This window comes from Nannospalax galili, unplaced genomic scaffold (genome assembly GCF_000622305.1).
Source record: "Nannospalax galili isolate Female #2095 unplaced genomic scaffold, S.galili_v1.0 scaffold188, whole genome shotgun sequence".
Taxonomy (NCBI): domain Eukaryota; kingdom Metazoa; phylum Chordata; class Mammalia; order Rodentia; family Spalacidae; genus Nannospalax; species Nannospalax galili.
This window is the reverse complement of record NW_008360325.1, coordinates 3,142,612-3,168,738: the sequence shown is the minus strand read 5'-3', so window position 1 is coordinate 3,168,738 and position 26,127 is coordinate 3,142,612. Positions and strand designations below refer to the sequence as shown.

The following is a 26,127-nucleotide window of genomic DNA, read 5'->3' as shown; positions in this document are numbered from 1 at the left end:
CAGGCTCTTAGAGAAGGCCTGGGTTCGATTTCCAGCACCCATGTGACTGCTCACAATCACCTGGAACTCCAGTTCCAGGGATCTGACACCCTCCCTCTCCTGAGCATTGAACACATGGGTGTACTTACATATATGCAGGCAAAGCACTCATATACACAAAATATGAATAAATAATTTTAAACGTGTGAAATATGGGGTTTGGAGAGATTTCTTAGTGGTTCAGAGCACTTGGTGTTCCTGAGGATGAGCTGGGTCGGTCCCTAGCACCATGTCTTGGTGCTCCTGAGGATGAGCTGGGTCGGTCCCTAGCACCATATCTTGGCTCACAATGTCCGTAGTTTCCATTTCAAGGTATATGAGACCTTCTTCTGACTTCTGGAGATATCTGACACACTCATGGTACATACATACACATACACAGACACACATACACACACTCACAGACACACACACACACAGAGGCAGGCAAAATACTCATAAATAAATAAAATTTAAAACATGAAATATGTGGCAAATGAGATGTCACAGTGATTTAAGGCACATCCTGTTACGATTGACCCATGTGCTCAGTCCCCAGCACCCACATGATAAAAAGAGAAAACAAAGTCCCAGAACTTTTCTCTGGCTACCATGCATGTGCCGTAGAATGCTAGATCACACACAGATACATAAATGTAGGAAAAATTTCAAATGTGAAGTATGATTGTGTTAGGACACACGTAACCAACAACACAAATGGACTGAACATGCAACTGTCTGTTGAACTGGGCTTTTAATGGACAGTGGAGGAACTTCAAGTCTCTCTCTCTCTCTCTCTCTCTCTCTCTCTCTCTCTGTCTCTCTCTGTAGAACAATAAGGTTTTGAATTGTTGCTAGTGAATAAATGCTTAAATCAAGAGACCATTTAGAAGTGAACGCATAAATAAAAATAGGGCCAACCTGGGGCAGTGATGAGCAAAACGGTGGCACTAACTCAGGATGGCGCTTATGTCCCTGGCCCTGAGGTCCATCCCAAGGCAGATCTCCTCTCCACGCCCATGTGTTTCATGCTGCTATTGTAACTGCGTGGACGTCAACCAATCATTGAACCAGTGAAGCAGTGAACATAGTCATAGAAATGAATGAACGTAAAGATAAGAGGGTGAAGCATTGTTCAATTGTATAAATCCATGAACAGTCAGCAAAATATGTTGGCATTTGAAAACATGAAGCCCAAAGAGAACTGATAACATGTAGCTGTTAGATTTTTTTGTCTAAGAATAAGATAGTATAAATTACAAATAATATCTACTTTCTTGGCTAGTGGAAAATTTGAAGATGTTCATTTTATAAGGATGTAATAAAATATTTTCTAATTTATGAAACCTTGCATGAACAACCCAATGAAAGGTAATTATCAAATACTAACGTTATAATACCTTCAAAAATCTTATGTGTGCTCTGTACTCTGCAGAAGGAGCACCTTCTTGAGGACTAACATGAGCCTCCGTTGTCCCCAGCCTGTGGCTTTCATTTCTGCGTAGAGCCTGGAACAGACGTGAGTAACAGCACCTTCATCTTTGTCGTTGCAGCTACTAATAAATAGTGTGAAATCACTGAGGTCATAGCAACTTGGTCTCAATGCCAGTCTTAGAATCAGTATATAGACTGTGCCCTAAATGAAATCCTGTTGACAACTGTCAAGAGATTTCCTCTCTGGCTAATTAAGTCTGTACGGGGATGTTGGGGATCTTAATGCACAGTATTCATGTATTGTGTGATCTATGTGCTTTCCGCATTAAGTAATCAATAAACCAATCTAGGTAGCAACAGAGAAAGGGGCCAATCAGAGACTGATGATGAGATCTGGTGGCATGTCTGAGTCATTCTCAGAAATCAACAAGTATCCAGAAATCTGAGGTCAAACAGGAAGTAATCTCATCTGGCCCACCTTTGATGGTGTCCTATGGATGAATGTCAGGGTATAGAAGTATCTCATTCGTGATATTTCTGTTCATGCACTCAACATGACTGTAAAGTAATCAAGACAGCGTAATAGATATATAAAATAGTGATGAGTCAAGTCAAAGATGACCACCAAACCATCTAGTGTGGAAGACAGGTAGTAGATACTTGACAATATGTGGTAAGAATTTGGAGAAGATAAGTATAAAATTCTCAAAAAATTAAAAAAATTATGTAATTAAAAAAAAATTGGGCCAGGTGTGGTGGCACACGCCTTTAATCCAAGCACATGGGAGGCAGAGGCAGGTGGATCTCTGTGAGTTCGAGGCCAAGCTGGTCTACCTAGTGGGTTCTGGAGCTACAGGGAAACCCTGTCTCAAAACGAAAGGAAGGAAGGGAGGGAGAGAAGGAGGGAGGGAGATGGGTGGGGCAGGGGAGGAAAAGAGAGGAGGTACTCCAGCAAGGGGGAAGGAAGGAAGGAAGGAAGGAAGGAAGGAAGGAAGGAAGGAAGAAATTGACCAGATGGAGTAAATCAGTGTAGAAAATCATGAGTCTTTGTTCTTTTTGATCGCAGTTCTAAAGTCTACTTTATTCAGAGAAAATGCCAAAAGAATTATTGTACTTGAAAACCTACAAATCTATGCCAGTGAGATGTGTGAACCCTAGGTCGGTGGGACAGACTGTCTCAATGTTTCCATTCCCTTCTCTTCTCTGTACTCTTTAGGACAAATGGACCAAAATGCTGGTGGAATTTTGCTTCGATGGAGACTTTAGGTGATGTCATTGTGTTGGATCACAGCTCACTGTGATTAACAGCCAAACTTCTTATCTTCCTTAGGACACATGATTGCAGATAGTCACTGTAGTTACTTCTAGGTAAAGTCTATAAAATAAGTATTTATTGATTGTTTTTATTGGAAAAGCAAAGAACAGAAATGAACTTAGACTTAGGTCATAGTATTTTCTTTTTTATTTCGTATCTTGTTGATAAATATATTAGTCGGCTTTGATGTAGCGAGTCAGTCTGTGCCTACGTTGCATAAGTTAAGTGAGCACATCTGTGTCTGTGATCAGTTCCTTATGCTTTAAACATTCCTATTTGTTTTGTGCCTTTGATATATTCCATACGTAGCTTTTGGCTGCCGTTGGCCTATTGTCCACTACTGTTCTTGGTGTTGCAAATCATCAGATACGTTCGCTCCACTCACCTTTAGGGATGAGTAGTATCTGACAAGGCAATTATACCTAAAATATATGAAAAATTCATAAAACTCATAACAGAAAAGAAATTACTTGGCTTAATAAAAATAAACAATAATTTTACATAAACATTTATCACAAAAGATGTAAAAACGGCCTGAGATGCTAATTTATATTATATTTAAATTACTATTTGCGTTGCTAATATGCATTATGTACTATACTTATATAATAATTCATATTACAAATAATTGGGCAAATACTCATTTTGATAAAGTCGGCTAGGATAAGAATGACACATGTAATAAGAAGAGGAAAGGACTAAGAGGGAGCCCTGCTAAACAGAGGTGGGGATGTAAATTAGGATAACCATTTTGGAAATGGTTTGAGGCCCTCAAAAAATTGAAAACAGAGCCATCTTATGAGCCAAACATCCGAGGAAAGGAAGCGATTCAGTATGTTAGAGACTCCTACAGACCCACGTGGTGGGCACAGCGATCTTCTGTGGTCACAGAGAATTACCATCTTAAGTTTCAATCAGCTGGAGGGTGGATAAAGAAAATGTGGTATGTGTGAAAAATGGAATACCACTCAGCCATAACAATTAAAGAAAAAACTGCTCTATGGCCTAAGAATAAAACTGTGAGTCATTATGCTTAATTGATCATGCCACACAGTTGATGAATGGGAGCCATAGTTTACGAACAGATGTTTATGTTTATTTTGTCCTAAGACAAAAGTAAATGAGTTAATCAAATACACAGTCATGAAAATTAGGGTCAACCAGGGACCTGTGATGGGCGGTGTAGAATGACTTTGAATTATGAACGAACTATGTCAGAACTTTTAAACCCAGCACAAAAGTAACAGAATCTATTTTCTTGGTAGAATGCATCCTCTATAAAAATTTAGCAACATTCAAAATTGAAAGGCTGGTCTGTATGTCCATGATTTTGGCTTCTAACATAATTACATGAATGAGAGCATCAATCAGAAATCAATCCATCCACCAATCAATCAATCAATCAGTCAATTGGTAGTGTATTTTTCAATTGCAAAATATACGGTGGTTCATGAACACTATTTATTCATTATGAAACACCTAAGTACATTTTGACACTAAGGAACGTCTTACTCTTCTCTCTTTGAATGTGGATTCTGGATACAGTATAATCACTTACATCCATGTTCATGTTCTGGGTGTTTGGATGTGCTGAATTTGCTTGCTTACTTAACTGTTAACTTACATTATGTAGTTGATAGTTATATAAGTCGGTCTGTAAATCAAAGATGAAATGATCTATTAAAATATGTTTTATCGTCTCATTTGCTCCCTTCCCTCCCAGTGAACCTCTGTGAGCTGTTGGCAGAATTCCTCATGGTCCAGACCTGTAAGAAAGGTCAGTCAGTGTGAGAAACAGCCATGACTCTTGTCTTGGTTTGGGTGGTTTTAGTGGAATTCACTGTTTTTTTTTTAAAGTATGAAATATAATCACATATGACTCTCTGTCACATTGTCAGTTTGTGATGAAGATGGATTTGAAAACTGGGTAATGTGTGTCTAAAATTTGCAGACTGTTAATAATATCTATGTATATACGGGTGTGAGCAACATTCTAAACACAGATCAGAGAGCCATGTGTCTGCTGTTTGTGTTACGTGAGGCGTTTACAACATCACTGGTGCACTAATGGGTTAGACAGCAAAGATCATGGATAATAATGTGGGAGATGGAATCCCTCCTGACCCAGTGATGACATCTCCAAGGTGTGAGTCCCAGATGATGAAGGATGTGTATCTGAAACTCTGAGGTCCAACACAAAAGATAAGTGGATAAGCCAGGAGCATTGGAGGAGACTTGGTTTTAACCCTATGCTTGCTCTTTGCTCCTCAGACTGGGCACTCCCAGGGGGTGGGGAGGATTTCTGCATCTCCTGTTACCACCAGCCCACCACTCCCCTCTGTGTGTCAGAACTCCTGACCAATGTGAGTGCCAGTCATTCATGCGGTTTATATGGTTTGTTGAAAGTTACTGACTTTATTATTCAAAATGATTGAATCTTAATCACTTTAGCCACATATACTCAGCGGCACATATGGAATTAATGTGATTTACTATATTAAAATGCTGAGATTAAGTATTAAAGGAGATGATTCTCTATACATCTGGACTATTTCTGGAATTTTGTGAATAATAAAATTTTCAATTATGATTAGTTAAGTAATGACTTGGTCCAAAGGCAGTATTGAAATTACAGGGGAAAAAAATGGGCCCAATTGTCGCTTGATGGTGACCACAAAAACAAACCACTGAATGCAACTGTGGCTCAGCGACAGCCACGGGAGCAAACCACTGGAGATGGTAGGTGTTGGTCTCGAGCCTGAGACCCACTAAAGAGGTTGGACTCTGTATTACTGCATCTTGTTCTATTATTATAACTGGATCCTGAATAAATTGATCAGTAGAATTGGAAATCAGTCAACAGGAGACGGCAGAGCAGCACCTAAAGAAACGCTTATGATGAAGCAAGAAATAGTATTTTGTATTGCAAACATGGAGTTCAGAGAGAATAAATGAGCAACCGTTAAAATTTATCTAAGGATGATGTAGTCAGTGTAAAATAGAAACCACATTCACGTCCGGGGTCAGTGTAGTTTACATACATATATCCCATGCCTGAGAAAAGGAAGCACAAGCCTGTACGCACTGACTGCACTAATGGAGCGCCGAGGCCAGCCGAGGCCAGCCGAGGCCAGGGAAGGGTCTTTTCTTTCTGTCTCCTCTCCTCTCTCCTAGGAATGGACACTTGAGGTCTGAGGCAACCGTCCAGTGTCAGGAGCCCAGTGCTGCGGCCTACTGTTAGAGCCCAGAACAAACGTGCGTAAGTTGGCGCTGTTCGAGTCCCTTTTTGAAAATGGTATTTGATACGTTTTTAAAATCAATATTTATAATCACAGGCTCCAAAACTCACTTTATTTTTATATTTCCAGTTACATGCTGGGAGCAGTGTCTCCTCACGGCATTGTTACCCGTGTCTATCTTCATATTTCCTCTCCACTAATTTACCCTCTTTCTGGTCTCCCATCTTCACACACACACACACACACACACACACACACACACACACCTGCTTTCATCAAGTGTGTGCTCCATGGCTTTCTTTGTCTACCCCCACTTAGAACTCGTCCTCCATTTTCAAGGTCTCTGTAACTTTCATGTTGTAGACACACATGTGCACACCAGAGGCACATTCATGCACACACATACACATATATACATACATACATCACACTCAAACACATATGCATGCACACATCACACTGACAAATACACTCAAACATATAGACACATACATTTATACACACCACACAAGCATACACACATATACCTGCATATACACACCACACACATACACTCATAACACAGACACATAAGTGCATACATTGCACACATATACACATATACATATATATGTACACACCATACACACATATGCACATACATTTACAGACACACAGTACACACCCATAGACATACAAGTACACACATATACATAGCACACACATATATTCAAACATGCATATGTACCACACACCATATGTGTATACACAGATACATACATATAGATACACACACATACAAACATGCATATACATACACACATGCATGCATACATACATCACACACAGACACACATATTTATGTGTACCCACCCACGTACACATATGCAGCATATTTGGGAAGCTGAGGCAGGAGGCTTACCACAAGATCTAGGCTGATCTGGGTACAGAATAAATAACCCTGTCTTAACCATTTAAATAAGCGTGGTGACATTAGGGAAATGGCTGGTGTGTGTCACTGGTGAGCAAAACGTGTGTGGAACTCTCGTAGTCCAATGGAAAGGAAAAGTGGGGCCCTTTCTCTGACAGATACGGCCCTATAGACATGTCAGACACATGCAAAGACCCTGGTGTGACCATTGTGCATCCTCGAATCATTGCTATGCTTGTACCAGCTCAAGGATCAATCGGTCATGGTATTGTCAGAATTAAACAAAATGGTTAGATGAGAGAATTGTACACGAAATGATAACCAATGAGAGCCGTGAGGCCAGGACAGGCGGTGGGAAGGTCTCCACGCTCTGCCTTCCAGTCAGGATGGCCATTCTGTGTGAGGGGAGGTTCCTGCAAGGGCAAGAGCTCTGTTCGCTCCCTGCCGAGGACAGTGAGAGCAGCAGAGTTACAGAAGCTCTCGTCTTGATTTAGTGCAGCATTTTAAAAGTGTATAATGTGGTTAACAATGACCAGCTGAATACCAGTGTTTGAGATGGCAGCTGCATACAACTTTCCATTCCTAATGTAAATACAAAATTGAAATATGAATTATATGAAAAAATAAAATGGAAAATATGATAAATTTGAAATATGAGTTAATGTCAAAGTCCTATCAATGTTAGTCAATATACAGATTAAGAACAATAAGACTCTTTGGGCTAAAAAATTAAGATTCTTTTGGGGGGTATTGTTAATCATGGGAATTATAACTAGTGAATTAGCATGGAAAGTAGAAATAATTAGACAGAGAACCAGTCTTGGATGGATGATGACCACCAGTGGCGTATGAGTCATACATGATGAATACATGTCTGGAACTCTGATATCCCGTAGGAAGGATGGGTGGGTATGTCAGGGATGGTGGCGGAGTGTGTCGTTTTTGTCTTCTGCTTTGCTCTGCGTTTCTAGAATGGGTGCTCCCTGGGGAACCTGTCTGTCTTCCACAGTCACCAGCCCATCAGTTGCATCTCTGTGTTCGAGCTTGGGACAAATGTGAGTTCTAGTCAAAGTTCTTCTTGTCGTTTAGATAGTTTGTTAAAGATTATTCACTGCATTACTAAAATGTGTGAAATATAACCACACTAGGCCAGTAACAAAAATGAAGTTAATATGAAATAGCAAATTAGAAACACATCGATGTTCACAATGTAGAAATTAGTGCAGAAAAATGGGGCCAATCCTGGATCGATGGCGACCGCTGGTGTTGGATATGTTTATGAATGACGACTATGTCTCTGAGACACTGAGGTCCTTCATAAAGTCCAATTTTCCCATCTCAAATGGTTGTATCAATAGATGTCACCATGAGGCAGAGCTGACTTGGGTGATTGTGTATGTGAATTTCCTGTTATTCTTATAATTGGATCAATGTGAGAATCAATAAATGTACAAATAAAGGTGAATTGGATGAAATATTATCCAATTATAAAGTAATACATGACTGAAATACATTCAATATAGAAAAGACAATCATTCAACTTTTATACAATAAATATACAAAGCCTTGTTTTTTAATATTTTATTTATTATTTTTATGTGTATGCGTGTATTGCCTGCATGTCGGTAAGTGCACCCATGTCATGCAATGCCCACGTAGGACAGACGAGGCTGTCAGATCCCCTGTAACTGGAGTTATAGACAGTTGCTAGCTGCCATGTGGGTGCTGGAATTCGTCTTTGTAAAAAAAAAATACACGATGAACAAGAAATATGGCTTAGATCAAATAATACAATAATTTATATTGTCTATAAAGTATAGATAATATGTATGTTTAAGGTCATTGCCAAGTTTGAAATTATTTAAGAGATAATTAAGGGGCTAGAGAGATGGGTCAGTGGTTAGGAACACTGGCTGTTCTTACAGAAAACCTGGGTTCGAATCCCAGCACTCATACGGCGGCTAGCAACTGTCCATAACTCCAGTTCCAGGGATCTGACACCCACTTCTGTCCTCTGTGGGCATAACACTACATGGGTTCACTTACATACATACAGGCAGTACACACATAAAATAAAAACCTATAAATAAAATATTTTTAAAAAGAGATGATCAAATAAATACATGCTTTGTATAAATGACTGTCTGTGATTGAGTAGACAGAGGTGAGAAGCAAAGATCAATATTAATGTCTTAAATATACAGTGAAGGGATTTTGGAATCCATGTGCCTTTACATACTTGCCACCTGTTTGGCTAATGATGACACCCATAAGATAAATTACAGACAATATTCTACTTTGGGGTCAAGAGGGAATTGAAATATTTTAATTTTTTTCTTAACAGAAAATGGAAAAAAATAAACCTTCAATTAACGATAGTTAAGCAATTATTGTTAATAAAAGCTGAAAAACAAGATTTACTGGAGAGGAAAAAATGCCATTTTCTTTGTCTTGGTTTCTGGCAACCTCAGTTGATGGAAGGAGCTTCCCTCCTTTGGACCCGGAGACCAAGGTGAGTTTTTACTCTATTAAAGTATGATGTTTATGTAATACTATTATCCAATGTCATATTTAATGGCAGAAGGACATATGCGGGCCAGTGGCTACTGGAATGGACACAAAACAAACACATGAAAAGTTAAGCAGGCAATCATATAACAGTGAATGGAGAGACGGGTGCTAACCCTGGTCAAGCAGGGCTGCTGTGGCATCTGAGAGATGATGGGGTCCGTTCTGGAGCAGTTTCACCACAGAAGAAATAATGGTTCTTTCTCTTTTTTTTTTTTTTTTGAGGGGACACTATAGACAGGGATCAGGAAGACAGGAGAGCCTCATTTTTGCCTTTGTTAAAATACATTTGCTATCTACTACTGCAGTTAGATCAATGAAAGAATCAGTAACCAAATAAATACGGTTGAACAGGGATAAGTACTATCCAAGTACAAAGACAAAAATCACACACAAAAACCCCACAAAATTAAAAGAAAAAGAAAAAATATTTTTCAAGGAAAGAAAAGATTTCTGTGTATTGATACAGGAAACAGGGCACATAGGTGGCTCGTTCTTTGACAGAAGATCAATCGCAGTGTTTGTGTCAGTTTCTACAATGTCTGTTTGTTTATAGACGAGAAAATAAAATAGGTGGCATCCCAAAGTAAATGAAAGATGGAAGGCAAAGACTGATGAGTGCAAATGATGCCTCCCTCTAGCTAATGACCTCTGCTTTATTCTACTGAGAATGAACACAGTTGCAGAGACATAGTACTTTTCTGTGGTTATATCCTTCTGTTATGAGTGTGAAGACACATGTGACCAATAATACTCAGAATTACCTTCTCAGTTAAAAAAAAGCCATTCACAGTATTATTTCAAAAGTTTGAAAATAAAGCTGGACCTGGTGGCACGTGCTGGCTTTAATCCCAGCACGGGGGAGGCAGAGGCAGGCAGATCTCTGTAAAGTCAAGGCTGGTCTGGTCTATAGAGCAAGTTCTAGGCCAGCTGGGGCTACAAAAAAAGTATGAAATATAATCACTTAAAAGAGCAACTTTGACCCAACTTTAAAAATGGGCTTAATATAAAGCATTCTACCAATTAATGTGCATGTACAACAGAAATGTATTGCTATGCATAATAGTTATATAGGAACGTGTTAGCAATGCTCAAGTTTTTGTGAGCCTTCTGGGATTTTTCTTAGTGACCTGATGAATTCATCAATCAAACCACGTAGACATAAATGAAGAACATTAGGACCACATTGAGCCAATGATGATGGCGGAGGTAGAGAGGAGTTGTGGAATATGGAGTTTCAGCACAACAGGGAGCTTATCTCTCTGTTGGGAGACTCTGTAGAGAGATCCTGGAGATCTTTATGGATCTTGTGTTTAGATTGTTTGACTAGAAAGGAATTAATGAGAGCCAGTAAACAAAATGTTGAAGTGAGTAAAGATGAACAGAGTGGCCCGCATTATAACTGTTAGCATGTGTGTCATGGAAACAATGGGTTTCATTGTATTTTCATACATGTGTAGCATTGTACTTGTTTCCATTCACACCCCCAGACCTCTCTTGTCTTACTCCCCTTACTGATCCCCTTTTCCTCTGCTTCAAAGTAGACCCTCTGCTTCTTGTCATTTACATATTTAAATCTAGATTTCATAGATAATAGTTATGATTCAACCCGCTTCTGAGATTACGTTCTTAAAATGAATTTTTACGGGGCTGGAGAGATGGCTCAGCAGTTAAGGGCACTGACAGCTCTTGCAGGGGACCCTGGTTCGATTCCCAGCATCCAGATGGCGGCTACGAACCGTCCTTAACTCCAGTTCCAGGGGAATCCAAAGCCCTCTTCTGACCTCTGCGGCATTGCATGACACGGGTGCACTCACATACATGCAGGCAATACACTCATACACATAAAATAAAAATAATAAATAAAATATTTTATTATTTTTAAGAATTAGTGGCATAACGTAGTGGGAATGACTTCAGGAAAAGTTAAAAAATCTGCCTTTAAAGATTGTGAGGCTCATTGATGTTGATTTTACATAGTGACTGAATTAATGAATATGTCAATAAATAAACTCATGTCAAAACACGGATGAACTTTAAGGATCCATAAGCAAGAATTATTAATTCAATTGTGAAATGCCTTAGTCCATTAGAGTTTTCTAACCATTCCCTGGTATTTAATTCATTATGGGAAAAAAAGTTAAACTAATGAAGGTTAATTAAATGACTTCATGCAAAGCATGGATTGACAGTGTGGCTGTGTCACGCTTCTTGGTATCTACTTTGTACCCCTTCAGGATGACTACACATTAATGTTTTGATCATTTCTTCAGGATGAATTCTGGAGCATCCATTATGTGACCAAGGGCCGTCTAGATCAGGGTGAGTAACAGATTAAGTTCCTGTTCTTGGTTGATCTTTTTCTTGCAGACATCTATGTTTTAAAATGACATTATGCTATCACACAAAGAAAACCCTACACACACACACACACACACACAATGGTGGTAAGAGTGTCCTGAGAAGCCATAAGTAATTTGTTTGCTCCAATGAAGTCCATTTGAGGAATGAATTAAACAATAGGTGAATATCAATAATTAGCAATGAATTATGCATATGACATAAAATATGAATAATGATAAATCAGATACCAAGGAATCCTTAGCATTCTAGTCACAGGACTTCAGCCTCTGCCTGACTCCACCTAGATGCTTCCAGAAAGTGCACTAACCATTTTATTAATCTGCTTTTCTCCTTCATGTGTAGGCTTGGATGACATTCTAGAGCAGGGATACCACAAATTCTAGTAGTAGGCATAGAGTGTGTTCATGGAGATTTCTTTTGGGTTTTATTATTTCTTTACAAATAACAAGTACTTGGAGACTGGCGAGATAGCTCAGTGGTTAAGAGCACTGGCTGCCCTTGCAGAGGACCTAGGTTTGATTGCCAGCACCCACATGGTGGCTAACAACCATTCTTAACTCCAGTTCCAGGGGAATTTGACACCTCCTTCTGACCTCCTCAGGCATTAGATGACACAGGTGCACTTACACATATGCAGACAATACACTCATTCACATAAAATAATAAATAATAAATAAAATAAAATAAAAACAAGCAAGGAAAAATGCTGGGAAGCTCAATGTCAGTCATCATCAGTTGTAAGATTACATCGTGGAAAAGGAACTTGTTTAACTTAGGACAAGTATTTCACTCTTCTAACGGAGTCTGTAGGATAACTTAGAAAGTAAATATTCCCTTTTGTTTGGCTGTGGAGTCCTTTTTGTTGACTTTATTTCTAAAAATGAGTGGCTAAATTAATAAGAAAAAATTCATACACAGAAAATTTAAATGACCAAATGGTTCTAGTGAGAGCATTTGTCATAAAACAAGAATTAAAATAAACTCAATTTTGCTTCCCATAAACCCATTTAACCAAAAAAATTTTCATTCGTTATCTTTGTATATAAAAAAGCCCAAAACACATGTTAAAATGCTCAATTCTTTTTTCTTATATTTTGGTGAGTTTCTGGAATTGTTGTTAGCATTATTTAGTAACTCAGCCTTTTTAAAAGTAAATGAGAAGTGGATAAGTTGTGCGCTAGTGATTCAATGTGTTTTGAGATCAGACTTATAATGATTTCTGGGTGTGGCAGCGCACGTCTTTAATCCCAGCACTTGGGAGGCAGAGGCAGGTGGATCTCTGTGACTTCTAAGTCAGCCTGGTCTACATAGTGAGTTGAGGGTCAGTCAAGGCTGCATAGGGAGACTCATCTCTTAAAATAAATAATAAAATAAAATAAAATATAAAATAAAATAAAATAAGTGATTACAGTTCTTCACTGACATCCCTTAAAAATAAAAACTTAATCTCTTGTGTCTATGTTTCAGTAGATCATGGTCTCAGTGCCGCTGTGTGTACTACTAAGGTACTTTGGTTATTTTCACATGATAGTTCTATGAATTATTTTTCTATATCTCAGGCACAAATTCTAGTTAACTTTTTCAGGTTTGATAAGAGTCTCTGGTATTCTTTGTCTTTAATTTTCTGGCACTTTGTATCTGAGAACGGTAAAATAATTGATAATAAGTTATTCTTTCCTATCTAATAGCTATTGACTTTAATCCTTGTCAGACCATGTATCTGATAAGACATGGAGCTCATGATATGAGCTTCATTCAGTAGCTCTATGACTAGATGAACATCGACTTATAAAAATAACAATATAGCAGGTCAAATAAACTTGTCCAGAAATGCCAAGAGAGGACTCAGCCTCTTGATGCTCTGTGAGACAGGTGATTGTGCCCTGAGGCCTGTGAAACTGGGAATGATACCCCTCCAATGTTCCAACTCAATGCTTGTACAAATGTTTGTACAATGAGTAGGAGTGAATGGAGGATTCCGTGAGAAAGCAAGATAGGAACTCATGACAATATGAAGGCTTATGCACACATGGAGATCAACAAGGCATCATTCAGGGACTACATCCAAAAGTGAATGCATGCATGATGAGCAGGCGAGTGGATGGGGTGATTTGTAAATCATAAGCAAGCTAGCATGGAATGAGTGAGGGATGAAAAGCAAAGTCAGTGAATGAATGACAAATGGGCTAATGAGTCAAATGCAAGGTAGATCAGTGAGTCAATGGATTCCTGAATGTATTTATGAATGAATGGATTGACAGACCTTCATTAGTAATGAAGGAATAGTGAATTAATGAGTCAGAGTTTGACTCAGTCAATGAGGGAATGAGTCACCATTTATCCACGTGAATGAATGAATGAATGAATGACTCAAGAATGAGAAGGTGAATGAATAAATTAATGAAAGTAAAAACTGAATGAGTGAGTGAAGAAGTGAATGACTGGGTGTGAATGAGTCAGCTGTCCAGGCATGAGGCAATGCATGAATGAACTCACAGCCACTCTTTCTGTGACTGTTCCAAGGAGAGTGGCCAAGCCTGACTCCACAGCAGGGTGTAAATGCTTGAGCCAGAGCTCCCTGCCTCCTCCATCTTGGGTGTTTGTTTACATGTCAGCACTAAATTGAAGTGCCTTGAGGGCCAGGAACTGGGTCAAATTCTCTGTATCCCAGCCCCTGCCTAGCCTAGAGCCTGGTAGGCGCCCAGTAAGTTATTGCTGAATGAATGAGCGAATGACTAAAAATACATATGCTTTTGTGGAACCAGCATGGTCTGGGAGCTGCTCTTTGGAGGGGTGTGCTGTGTGTCACATGGCCTGTGGCATCCTCCCTACAAGACCAGATTCTCGCCAGGGTCTGGCTTCCTGTGCCAGACGATGAGACAGGATACTGGCAGTTCTGACTGCCCGGGACACTGGCCCAGCCTTGGGTAACTCTGGCTTGGCATGATGGAATGGAAGCCCTGGGTCTTCCCGAAAGCTACCCTTACCTCTGCCAAGACAGGAGATCAAAAATAACCCAGGCTTGTTTTTATGCCTCTGCTGAGTGGGTACACGCCTTGCCTTTCCAAGCAAACCCAATTCCTCTTGCTTCTTCCCATGGGGCTTTGGGTTAAACAAGAAGCACCTTTCCACAACCAGCCTCAGCTTAAGGGGGACAATGACACCTTCCCGATATTTTCATGCTTTCCACAAGAGCTTGCTGTCAGGGTGTTCAGTGACACATGGTACTTGTCCCATATGTCCCATGGTACCCAGGAAAAAAGAGGTACGCCTAAAATGTTCTATACTATTCTTCTTTCTCTCCACCCAAAGTAGCTAGCTGTATTTGATCATTTCCGTTGCACTTGTTTAAAAACTATTGTGTTAATGCCCAATTTTCACATTCTAGAAAATGGGAGAGCTCAACCAAGTTCAAAGAAGAGTGCCAAATGGGAGAGACCCGTCCAGACTAGGCACGAAGAGACAATGAATAAAGTATGTTGATGACCTTTCCTCTATATGAGGCACTTACCCATGATTCCTCACCCATGTATCTCTCCCTTCTTCTCTCCCTCCCTCTCCCCCCTTCCCATTTGTTAAAGCAAATATGTGTCTAGCAATACCATATGCCTGACACTGACCTCTCTTCTTTCCCTCCTTACCGTGCTAACTCCCGACCCTGGACTCCGACTGTCACTCCTGGTTCTGCATCCTCCCTTTGGACTCAGTAACAATCCATCCCTTCATGAGGATTTGATCTCAGTGCACTCTGTTGGCCTTCTACTTCACACGGCTCAGGTAGACTCTCCCTAATTCTGCACATCTCACACTCTAATTCTGAGTTTTCTAGTTTGATTGTTTTCTATTTGGGCAAGATCTAGCCCCTTATGAGAAGACTCAGATTGTGTGTGTGTGTGTGTGTGTGTGTGTGTGTGTGTGTGTGTATGTGTGTGGCAGGTGTGACGTTGAGGTAGGGAAGCACTGAGGATGGTTGGCTAGAACTGAAAGCTTTGGTTTAAGGGTGTACATACATAGAAGAGACCAGAGTTAAGTTCCTGCTCATTTCCCAGAATTCCTTTGATAAATAGCAAAAGAATAGCACATGGCATTGAACAGATTCAAAGCAGCCTTAGTGGGCTCTGGGCCTACATCTGCCGCTCACACCATCACAGACCTTGCCCTCTCAGCTCCCATGGCCTCTTGTGTAAACCTGTCCTTTGTTGTCATCCGTTTTGCCTCCAGTAGAGCCTGGATTACCTGTTCATTGTAAACCACCAATTTCTCCAAAAGTGTCATGAATGCTTTGAGGCCAGGGCCTTCTTTCTGTCTCCTGGTAGCTACCTAGGCCTAAGGCATCTGGAAAATTTAGGGAATTAACAACTTATACATTCTTTCACTTACTAAAACTATTGGGTCTTTTCTATGTGCCAGAGGTTATACTAATAAATAGGAAGAAATGCCACTTATCCCTTGGACACCTCAAAGGGCATCACTGTCACCACCACCATCACTATTAATATCACCACCACTATCACCACCATCACCACCAAAAAACACTACCTCCACCACCAATACCATCACCATCACCATCACCATCACCATCCAAACCGTTGCCTCCATTGTTGTCATGACCACCACCCCAACAGCATCATGACAGTCACTACCGCCACCAACAGCAACATGGCAACCACCACCATGACCATCACTACTGTCACTACCACTTCAGTCATTATGACCATCACCACAAATATCATGACCACCACCACCACCAATAACCATACCACTACCACCACCAAGCCCCCCCCACATCATCATGGTCACTATCACCATCACCACCACCACTACCAGCATAGCTGCCACCACATCATTTGGATGACCACGTCCAGTAACAACAACAGCATCATCATGACCATTACCAATAACAACATCACCAGCATCATGACCATCTATAATAATAACACCACCACCACCATGACTACCAACAGAAACACCATCACCATCATGACCACCACCATCATCATGACCAATAACAATACCATTCATAATCACCACTATCATCATCATGACCATCATTACTACCAATAACAGTACCACCATAACCTCCACCATCACGACTATCACCACCATCATCATGACAACCACCACCAGTAACACCACCACCATTATGACCACCACCATCATCATGACTGCCAACAAGATCATGATCACCACCACCATCATCATCATGACCATCACCACCACCAATAACAGTATCACCATAACCACCACCATCATGATGACAAACACCACCAGTAACAACACCATCAACATCATGACTACTACCCCTACCAACAGTAGTAACACCACCATGGCCATCACCAATAGCTACCACGGGCATCACCTATAGCTACAGCACCCACACCATCATGGCCACCACCATCACCATCATCACTACCACCACCAAAAATAGCATCATTGTTACCACCATTACCACCACCCTCATCAACTCAGCCACTGCTGCTGTGCCTGTCCCAGACTCCCTCCTGTGTTTGGAGATGGGTCATCCCTAGCCAGGCTCCAGTCTGTCCCCTCACTATACTCACTGAAGTCTTCCTAGAGTATCTGCACAAGAGTTCTGTGTTCCCTATAGTTCTCACTCAGCTCCGTAGGCTCCAGGACCAAGTCTAAGTTCTTCACCCATGCCCTTAATGCTTCCTCTGGCCTACCCTCCACTGTACCTCCCACCACCTTCTCCCTGGTTTGGGTTCCCACTTGGTAACCCTCTTACATGTTTGTGTGCATGTGTGCCCCTGTATCTTTGCACAGCTCTTATCCAAGCCCCATTCTCCACCGCTTTCCACGTGGCCCCGTGGTACCATGACTTCTCCCATCTCCTGCCCCAGGATGTATCACCCCACACTCTGCCCCATTACTTTGCCTTGAATATGACATGTGTTCTGAGACATCTCCTTGGTTATGACCTGTAGATGTTTACCATTCCAAGGAGATCTCAAGTTCCTTGGCTGAGGTGCTTAGACCTGATGGCCTCTGGCCTTCAATGCCCAGGCCAGAACTTAGGGCAGAGAGCCAGAGCAGAGAGATTGCTGGGGGGAATTTCAGGATGAGGGAGGGCAGAATACATGATTGTATAGCCATTCTGAGGGCAGACTATGTGCCTGGCCCAGGTCCTTGATGCAGGGAACGGGGACAGTTCCTGCCTCTTACCTGCTCTCCTCCAGCTCCACTTTGCCTCCTGCCTGTGCCTCATTAGGAGATATGTAACCCTAATCCTTGAAATTGCCTGGCATGAATGAGGATTTTATTCCCTGCTTAGATAAATCTCACTCCCCCAGGAAGTTTGGACAGGATATGGGCAATCAGACTAGGATTTGGTACTAAATATTTTGCAAAAGGCCTCTTTCAAAATTTGAAACCCCATGGCTGGAGGCCAGAGCGGAGTCTGGCTTGGCTTGGGGAATGGGGGAGGTTCTCTGTGCTGGGACCCCTCCCAGAGAAGGGAGGGGGTATTGAAAACAAGCCATGCTGCCCTGAGCCTGCTGATGGCTTCCAAGCAGAATCCTGTGGTTTACTTTTGCTTGTCTAATGAAACTAGAGGGAATGTGGTCCTCTCCCTGGCTCTTCTTTCAAGTGTCTGGCACAAGCTGCAAATTTCTCCCTGGCCAGCAAGGGAGCTTGGTCCTGAAATCACTGACCAGTGGGTGGGTATGGATGGGGTGTGGTGCCTGACTAGAGGAGTGGGGTATGAGGGGCGCAGGCCCAGTGTGGTATGTCCCAGGGACCTCACTGTTCCCAGGAGAAGGATGACCATGAGACCTGGTAGTGTTTTCTTTTCTCAGCCGGGGAAGTACCCCTGTGTGCCCTTGGAGAAGCACTCATCTGTTGGTTCCATTCAGTATTCTGCAAGTACGTGAACTATGGTGAGCCTGTAGTCATTTGCACCTCCTGCCCCATGCTGTGTGTCCATGTTCTGCCCAGCAGCCCACTGGGAACAGGCAGCAACTCCAGGTGCTCCTAGATAGGGAGTGTCCTTTCCTGTCCCTTCGGAATCTTCATGGCACAAAGACAGGCCTAGGCACTCGTGTCCCTGCCCCAACCATTCCCTCTTGCTGTCCAGAGCATTTCTGAGTCTATGGCTTCGTACACTGATGGACCTATGGAGATCTGTGAAGAGCCCAAGGTCATAGGTCGAGCTTCTTAAAAATCCAGTCGAGCAATTCCCTCTTTCTTAGAGGACTTCCCAATCCTGGCCGTCTTTGATCTATGTAACCCTTTGCATAGGGCCTGCTTTCCCCTGACAGAATCCCAAGGCTCCACAGAACGTATACCCAAGTGTTCAGCACCCCAGTGTTCCGTGCTGTTGCTTACTCAGCTGCGGGGTTCTTGGGCCTTAGGGAAGCCATATTTGTAGTGTGTGGGGGAGAGAGGTGGGAGGTTCCTTCCCAAAGATCACAACATTGCCTTAAAGTCACATGGTGGCACAAAGGGGCCACTTGGGAACCTTGGTCAGACTCCTCCCTGTTGCAGGCCTCCTGGCTCTTCCTTCTGGGCTCTTCCCCTTCTTCTCTTCTGGAGGACTTGGCTGTATGAAGGCAGAGTAGGAGACTCACCAGGCACTAGGACAGTGGGAAAAGAAGCCCTCGTTAGATGCAGAAGTTCTTTGGAGGTGTGTGCATAAAGGAATGATGTGGAAAGCAGGGAGGAGCACGTAGAGGCTCTACCCTCTCGTTGCAGTGGGATGAGAGAGTGGGTGCAGCCACCTGTGCTATGGGGACCCAGTGCTGCTGGGGGCCTTCACTGGCCCCAAAATGAGAAGGAAGCTGAAGCTCTGTGTACATCTGGGGTGTCTCTTGACCCCAGCTGCCCTGAGAGGCAGTCACCTTGTTTGGGAGGTAAAAAGCTTGAACAGACTTGGACGTCCCTCCTTCCCCCAGAGCCTCTTTCTTCCTAGAAGCCTTCCTACTACATGGGCCTTAGCATATGTTTGTGATTTGGTCATCAGGATAACACAGCTTAGCAAACTTTCCTAGTGTGGTAACCGTTCCTAAAGCCCTGCAGAGAAGCATCTGGAAAAGTCTTCCTGCCGATAGCTGCCCCAGATAGTGTTTTCCCAAAGACATGGTGCACATGGGCACAGTCCAGGAGCAGGTTCCCTTCTGTTTCCACAGCGTAGATGTATAGCCTTCCCTGCTTGGCCCTCTGGCTTTACTCCACCCCCAAATCCTGGGATTTGACTCTCACTGTCCCCCAAATACTCCCTTCTCTGATCTCTCGCAGACTCAATGGGTGCTCACTGGTCATTAACAGTAGTCCCTTTCTTCCCTAGCAAGAAGAGCCACTGAGCTCAGCTCTTAGACCAAGAGCAGCATACCTAGAACTATCCTGATCCAAGTGAGGTGAGCGTTGAGTTTTTGGCTCTCACACCCAAGATCTAAGCAAGCCACAAGTCCTAGAGCCTTAGAAGACATGAGGGCCTATGGGAAGCACCCACCATGGCCACCAAGTGGATGGAGCGCTACACACAGAGAGCAGGCCCTGTGGATGGATGTACGTCACATTTGGTATCCTCACTGTGGGGTGGAACATGGGCTTTGGGGTATGCATTGAATCCTTAAAAATCTTAAATGAGGAAAGAAATCAAAGAGGCAGTCATCAGTCAAGGTTGATTGGTAGTAGAAAATGCTTCAAGAAATCCAATTCTATGTGTGTCTGAGTTCAAGAACAACAAATAATAATAATAATAACAATAAGCCAATGGTCTAACTCTGAGTGCCTTGATGTGCTTGGATAATGCAGCCCACCCTCCTCCTCTTGGGTGCTTTATCGCCATTAACATCACCTTCCTCCCCTGCACTAAGTCCTACCCATGCCATGTCCCTGAGCCCAGGCTTGCTCCAGCATCATGGGACAGGGAGGACTGACATGCTCAATCATACCTCCTATCCCCTCTGTTACTCTTTAGAGAGGTCCTGATGGCTCAGCCTCACCCTAGCCTCTGCTCAAGGCCCTGGTCACCACTTCCTGAGGTGCTCCCAGCTTCCTACTGTCTACTGGGTGGCGTCCCCTCTCAAGGAATGTGCACTGTTCCTCCCTGCCCCTTGGGAATGTGCTCTGCTGGGTTTGTTTGCCTTATGACCTCTGTCTTGTCTTGGAAGGTCCTCACGCATGGAGCCCTCCGAGGCGTGGTTGCCTGAGCCCGGCTTCCCATGAGAACAGATGTCAGGGGTCTGCTTTGCTGGGTAAGCTCTCCTTTTCTTGGTTACACTTTTGACTCTCTGTGCCTGGGGTGAACCCAGACTTGGGCTTGTGGAGGCATAAACTGTAAGGAATGGAAAATGAGCTTTCCAACATCACAGGAGTGTGTCTTAAGGTTGTAGGGACGCCAGATACATGTGCTTGTTCTGTAATGAACCATTCAAGTCCTGGCTTCCTCTGGTAGCTGTTTCTCTGAGTGGAGGGCTGGGTTCATCAGAAAAGTTCCCCATGTCCAGCCTTACTTAAGGGGCCAGAGCCACACAGCCATCATAGCTGACCAGATACCTGTGTCCTTTCTGGACAGCTTGGGAAGTCAGGGCCACCACTCTTCTCCTGCCTGTAATATTTTGGAAATGATGTGAACAAGCCAGTTTTGGTGACAGATTCCTGTGATCCCAGCACCTGAGCAGCCGAGACAGGCAGACTGTGAGTTACAGGTCAACCTGGGCTATAGAATTAGGCTTTATCTCAAAAATAAAGAAAAAGAAAAAGAAATTGAACCTGAGAAATTCTTCAAGAAATTGCATTCTGTGCAATGCTGTCATGGGGAAATGCAGTACACAGACTTTCCAGGGGTTTGCTTTCTTCTTAACAATTTAAAGCTAAGAAATAAAAGCTATCACATAACAGCTTTTTTCTTAAACAGCATTTTCTCATTAATAAAAGACATTCCTGTTTATTGGACTAGCATGGAGAATATGGGAAATGGAATTTTCCTAGCCCACCACTCAAAGATAACCACTGCCGATATTTTGGCCACCAGTGTTTGGGTTTTTTGTTGTTGTTGTTACTCCTATGAAGCAGGTATACGTGTGTGTGTGTGTGTGTGTGTGTGTGTGTGTGTGTGTGTGTGCATGTGTGTTTAACTAAGTTCATCACTGCCATTTTTTTACTCATCTAATTATATATCCTAAGCTGTTTCCCCATATCCTTTAGTAATTTCCTATCTTGGGGTTTTTCATGGTCATGTAGCATTCCAGCAAGTGACTATCAGTTGACCTAATTGGTCTGTGTGTTTCTACCTGCAGATAGACACCAAAGCCTTTAATGTGTGTTATGGGGGCTTCTCTGCCTGGTCCCCTTCATAGCTCTGACTGGTGCCTTGCAGTTCTTTCTAAAAACTAGTGGCGCTGTCACAAAGTGCGAGCACGCAACGGCCAAATTACCCTCCACAAACTTTGTGCCCATTACATTTTCAGAAGTAGTTTGACAAAGTGCCTGCTGCTCTAGGGATTATCAGAGTTTTTAACCTTTGCTGATTTGTCAAAACATGACATTTTACCATTTTCATTTGCAGTTCTTCTACTGAGGGCGACACAGAACACTTTACCTCCTTGTGGGGTATTTGTATCTCAATTGTCAGCTCAAGCTCTTTGTACTTTTCATTATTCATTTATTTTTTATTTTTTTTGTCAAACTCATGCATACACATCATTTTAAAAGCCAGAACCATCTGTAAGATTGTCACAAGAGTCAGCCCTCCCACCTGCCCGGCTCCACCCGAATGAATATTACGCATTACCTGTAACTACTTTAACTGATTCTCTTGACATTTACATCCTTAACTCTAAGTAACATTCTTGTTTTTCTGCTTCTTGATTTTACTTTCTTTGTGTGTTTTTTTTAAAGCCTAGGCATTATCTTGATTGTTCTATTGTCGAAGACAGGGATTTAACTCTCTTTCACATATGCCCTTGATTTCACCCTGCACACCCCTCACTGTGCTGTCCTCCTGATAGATTATTTCACAGTGTTGGCTTGATCAATACTCAAGAAATTACTTACTTTAAGAGTGTAATCACTCTTACAAAGCTGAACACTGTAGCACTGATTAGACACCCCCTATCCAGGTCTTTTTTTACTTCTGAAGGTGTGTGTGTGTGTGTGTGTGTGTGTGTGTGTGTGTGTGTGTTGTTGTTGTTGTTGTTGTTGTTGTTTTCTTTTTGGTTATTTGGTCAGTTTCTTTCCCCTGGATGTAGCTTAGTTTAATCCACAGCTTCTCCCTGAATTCAATACATTAGTGCTGAGACATTTCTTTCTGGAGTCTACTTGCTGTTTTCTCATGGGCTAGCTCTTTAGCCTGCCTGCCACCACCTTGACCTCCTGCCTTCTCCTGGGAATTAGTTTTGGATCCCCTGGTCTTTTCTCCCTACATGAGTCCCATGTAGGTTTTGTAGATCCCATGCTATCCTTTTTGGGATTTTTCTAGAATGTCAAGGAAAAGCATTGCTACATGGTAAATTTTGGAGATCTTGCACTTCTGTATAGGAAAATGTCCACATGATAATTTGGCTAGGTATAAAATTCAAAGTTTGAAACACTTTTCTCCCTTTGGCTTCTCAAAGATACATAGACTTTGAAATGAAAAAAGAAATTGCTCAAGAAATTAGCATAGAGACTCTGTGGGGATAAGAAAGTTTCAGGGATGGAGAGAGAGAGAGAGAGAGAGAGAGAGAGAGAGAGAGAGAGAGAGAGAGAGAGAGAGAGAGAGAGAGAGAGAGAGAGAGAGAGAGAGAGAGAGAGAGAGAGAGAGAGAGAGAGAGAGAGAGAGAGAGAGAGAGAGAGAGAGAGAGAGAGAGAGAGAGAGAGAGAGAGAGAGAGAGAGAGAGAGAGAGAGAGAGAGAGAGAGAGAGAGAGAGAGAGAGAGAGAGAGAGAGAGAGAGAGAGAGAGAGAGAGAGAGAGAGAGAGAGAGAGAGAGAGAGAGAGAGATAATGAGCCCTAGCAGTACTGTCAGGGATATGAAAGCCCTGTCCTCCAGCTCCTAGGGCCAGGCCACTGGTTAAGTCTTGTTGTCCTTCCAGTTTTTGGAACTTGTGGGATTTTCCTATAATGTCCTGTTGTTTTAGGGTTTTGTGTGCCTCTGTGATTTGTTTGGATCTATGGTCATCCATTTTCATAGACTCTTTTGATCTGAAGACTTCTTCAGTTCTTTAAATTAATTTGCCCCACCCTCAGTGCTATGGATTGAACCAAGGGACCTGTGCATACCAGACACGTGCTATAATCAGCCCTAGAAGTTTTTCTTGAACAATTTTTTAGGCCAATTTTCTCATCTCTATTTATCTTACCAGTAATTCCTTACATATGGAACCTCTTTGACTGGTTCTATATAATTCCTGTATCTTCCCTCTGACTTTGTACTCCCAATTGTCATGTTTTGTTTCTAAGAGAAAATCGTTAGGTTTTTATTTTGGTGTTCATAGCTATGTGAACTACTTTATCACGCTTTAACATTCTGTAACATTTTTATGGATGCAACTGCCTCTTTGATATCTCTGATAATATTAATGTTAGGATTTCTGAAAATTTCTAAGCCCTATGGAGTCTCTAAGCCTTTTTTCTTTATTTTATTTCTCCATTTGCAAGGGTATATGTCCCCAGCTTTCACATTAAGAGTTTTGTTGAACTTCCCTGATGTGGATATATAGATGAAGATCACACATGCACATGTATGTACACACATGCACATATACACACATACCTACATGTTAATGCGCTATTTGGGAGTTCCCAGCCTTTAGTTTGGCATTGTGGACTCTAGCATGATTCTAGAATGAGATAGTTGCTATTTCGATTCAAGGCCCCAAGGTTTAAAGTCTTTTCTTTTGAACTGTTCAGATGCTCTTGAACTCCTGATTCTCCTGCTTCCAAGTTGCAGGAGTGTACTATCACACCTGTGGAGTCTGTCCTCACAGCTACCTGTCCTTCAGACCCCCGGCTTTGCCTTTTCACTAACACGCCACTCTGTGCTCAGGTTTTCAGAGGGCTCTGCATTGTGGGTAAAGAATTTGGAGTCTGTGCTCTTCTCCAGCAGACTTCCAACCGGTTCCTCTGACGGGGCGCTAGCTTTTCCTGCCGTGTTCAGAGGTGCCTGGTCTGTCAGTCACCGCACTCCAGCGCATACCTGGAGTTCAGATCAGCCTTTCGTGCTGCCAGTGTGGGTTCAGCGTTTCCTTCTCTCTTTTCCATGTTCCTACACGTGTTTGCTCAAATCGCTTCAGTCTCGGAGAAGGGGAGGGCCATGAGCAACTGTGTTCGCCAGGTGACGTACATGTTATTTCCCTGTTTTTCTCTATTGGTGTTCATCTTTGTTTTTATTTTGTAAGGCAAGAATAGCACCCCACTTTCCACTGTATGGCACCAGTGGTCTCTCCTCAGTGGTCTCTCCTCCTCAGTGGTCTCTCCTCAGTGGTCTCTCCTCCTCAGCGGTCTCTCCTCCTCAGTGGTTTCTCCTCAATGGTCTCTCCGCAGTGGTCTCGCCTCCTCAGTGGTCTCTCCTCGTCAGTCGTCTCTCCTCATTGCTGTTTTCTCATCAGTGGTCTCTCGTCCTCAGTCGTCTCTCCTCCTCAGTGGTTTCTCCTCAATGGTCTCTCCGCAGTGGTCTCGCCTCCTCAGTGGTCTCTCCTCGTCAGTCGTCTCTCCTCATTGCTGTTTTCTCATCAGTGGTCTCTCGTCCTCAGTCGTCTCTCCTCCTCAGTGGTTTCTCCTCAATGGTCTCTCCGCAGTGGTCTCGCCTCCTCAGTGGTCTCTCCTCGTCAGTCGTCTCTCCTCATTGCTGTTTTCTCATCAGTGGTCTCTCGTCCTCAGTCGTCTCTCCTCCTCAGTGGTTTCTCCTCAATGGTCTCTCCGCAGTGGTCTCGCCTCCTCAGTGGTCTCTCCTCGTCAGTCGTCTCTCCTCATTGCTGTTTTCTCATCAGTGGTCTCTCGTCCTCAGTCGTCTCTCCTCCTCAGTGGTTTCTCCTCAATGGTCTCTCCGCAGTGGTCTCGCCTCCTCAGTGGTCTCTCCTCGTCAGTCGTCTCTCCTCATTGCTGTTTTCTCATCAGTGGTCTCTCGTCCTCAGTCGTCTCTCCTCCTCAGTGGTTTCTCCTCAATGGTCTCTCCGCAGTGGTCTCGCCTCCTCAGTGGTCTCTCCTCGTCAGTCGTCTCTCCTCATTGCTGTTTTCTCATCAGTGGTCTCTCGTCCTCAGTCGTCTCTCCTCCTCAGTGGTTTCTCCTCAATGGTCTCTCCGCAGTGGTCTCGCCTCCTCAGTGGTCTCTCCTCGTCAG

The 26,127-nt window shown here is 42.7% G+C and overlaps 1 long non-coding RNA gene, 2 other non-coding genes and 1 pseudogene across 3 annotated transcripts; all 4 read left to right on the top strand.

Moving 5' to 3' along the window:
* The first annotated feature begins 1,828 nt into the window (after window positions 1-1,828).
* On the top strand, window positions 1,829-1,905 carry LOC115068898 (annotated as a pseudogene).
* A 2,982-nt stretch (window positions 1,906-4,887) lies between these two features.
* On the top strand, window positions 4,888-4,961 carry LOC115068905. The gene has a single exon (XR_003848240.1). It is a non-coding gene; the product is annotated as a small nucleolar RNA SNORD113/SNORD114 family (small nucleolar RNA).
* Window positions 4,962-7,737: 2,776 nt separating this feature from the next.
* On the top strand, window positions 7,738-7,809 carry LOC115068859. The gene has a single exon (XR_003848219.1). It is a non-coding gene; the product is annotated as a small nucleolar RNA SNORD113/SNORD114 family (small nucleolar RNA).
* A 1,457-nt stretch (window positions 7,810-9,266) lies between these two features.
* On the top strand, window positions 9,267-15,370 carry LOC103727636. Its single transcript, XR_606968.1, has 3 exons — window positions 9,267-9,428; window positions 11,758-11,806; window positions 15,237-15,370. It is a non-coding gene; the product is annotated as an uncharacterized LOC103727636 (long non-coding RNA).
* Window positions 15,371-26,127: the final 10,757 nt, after the last annotated feature.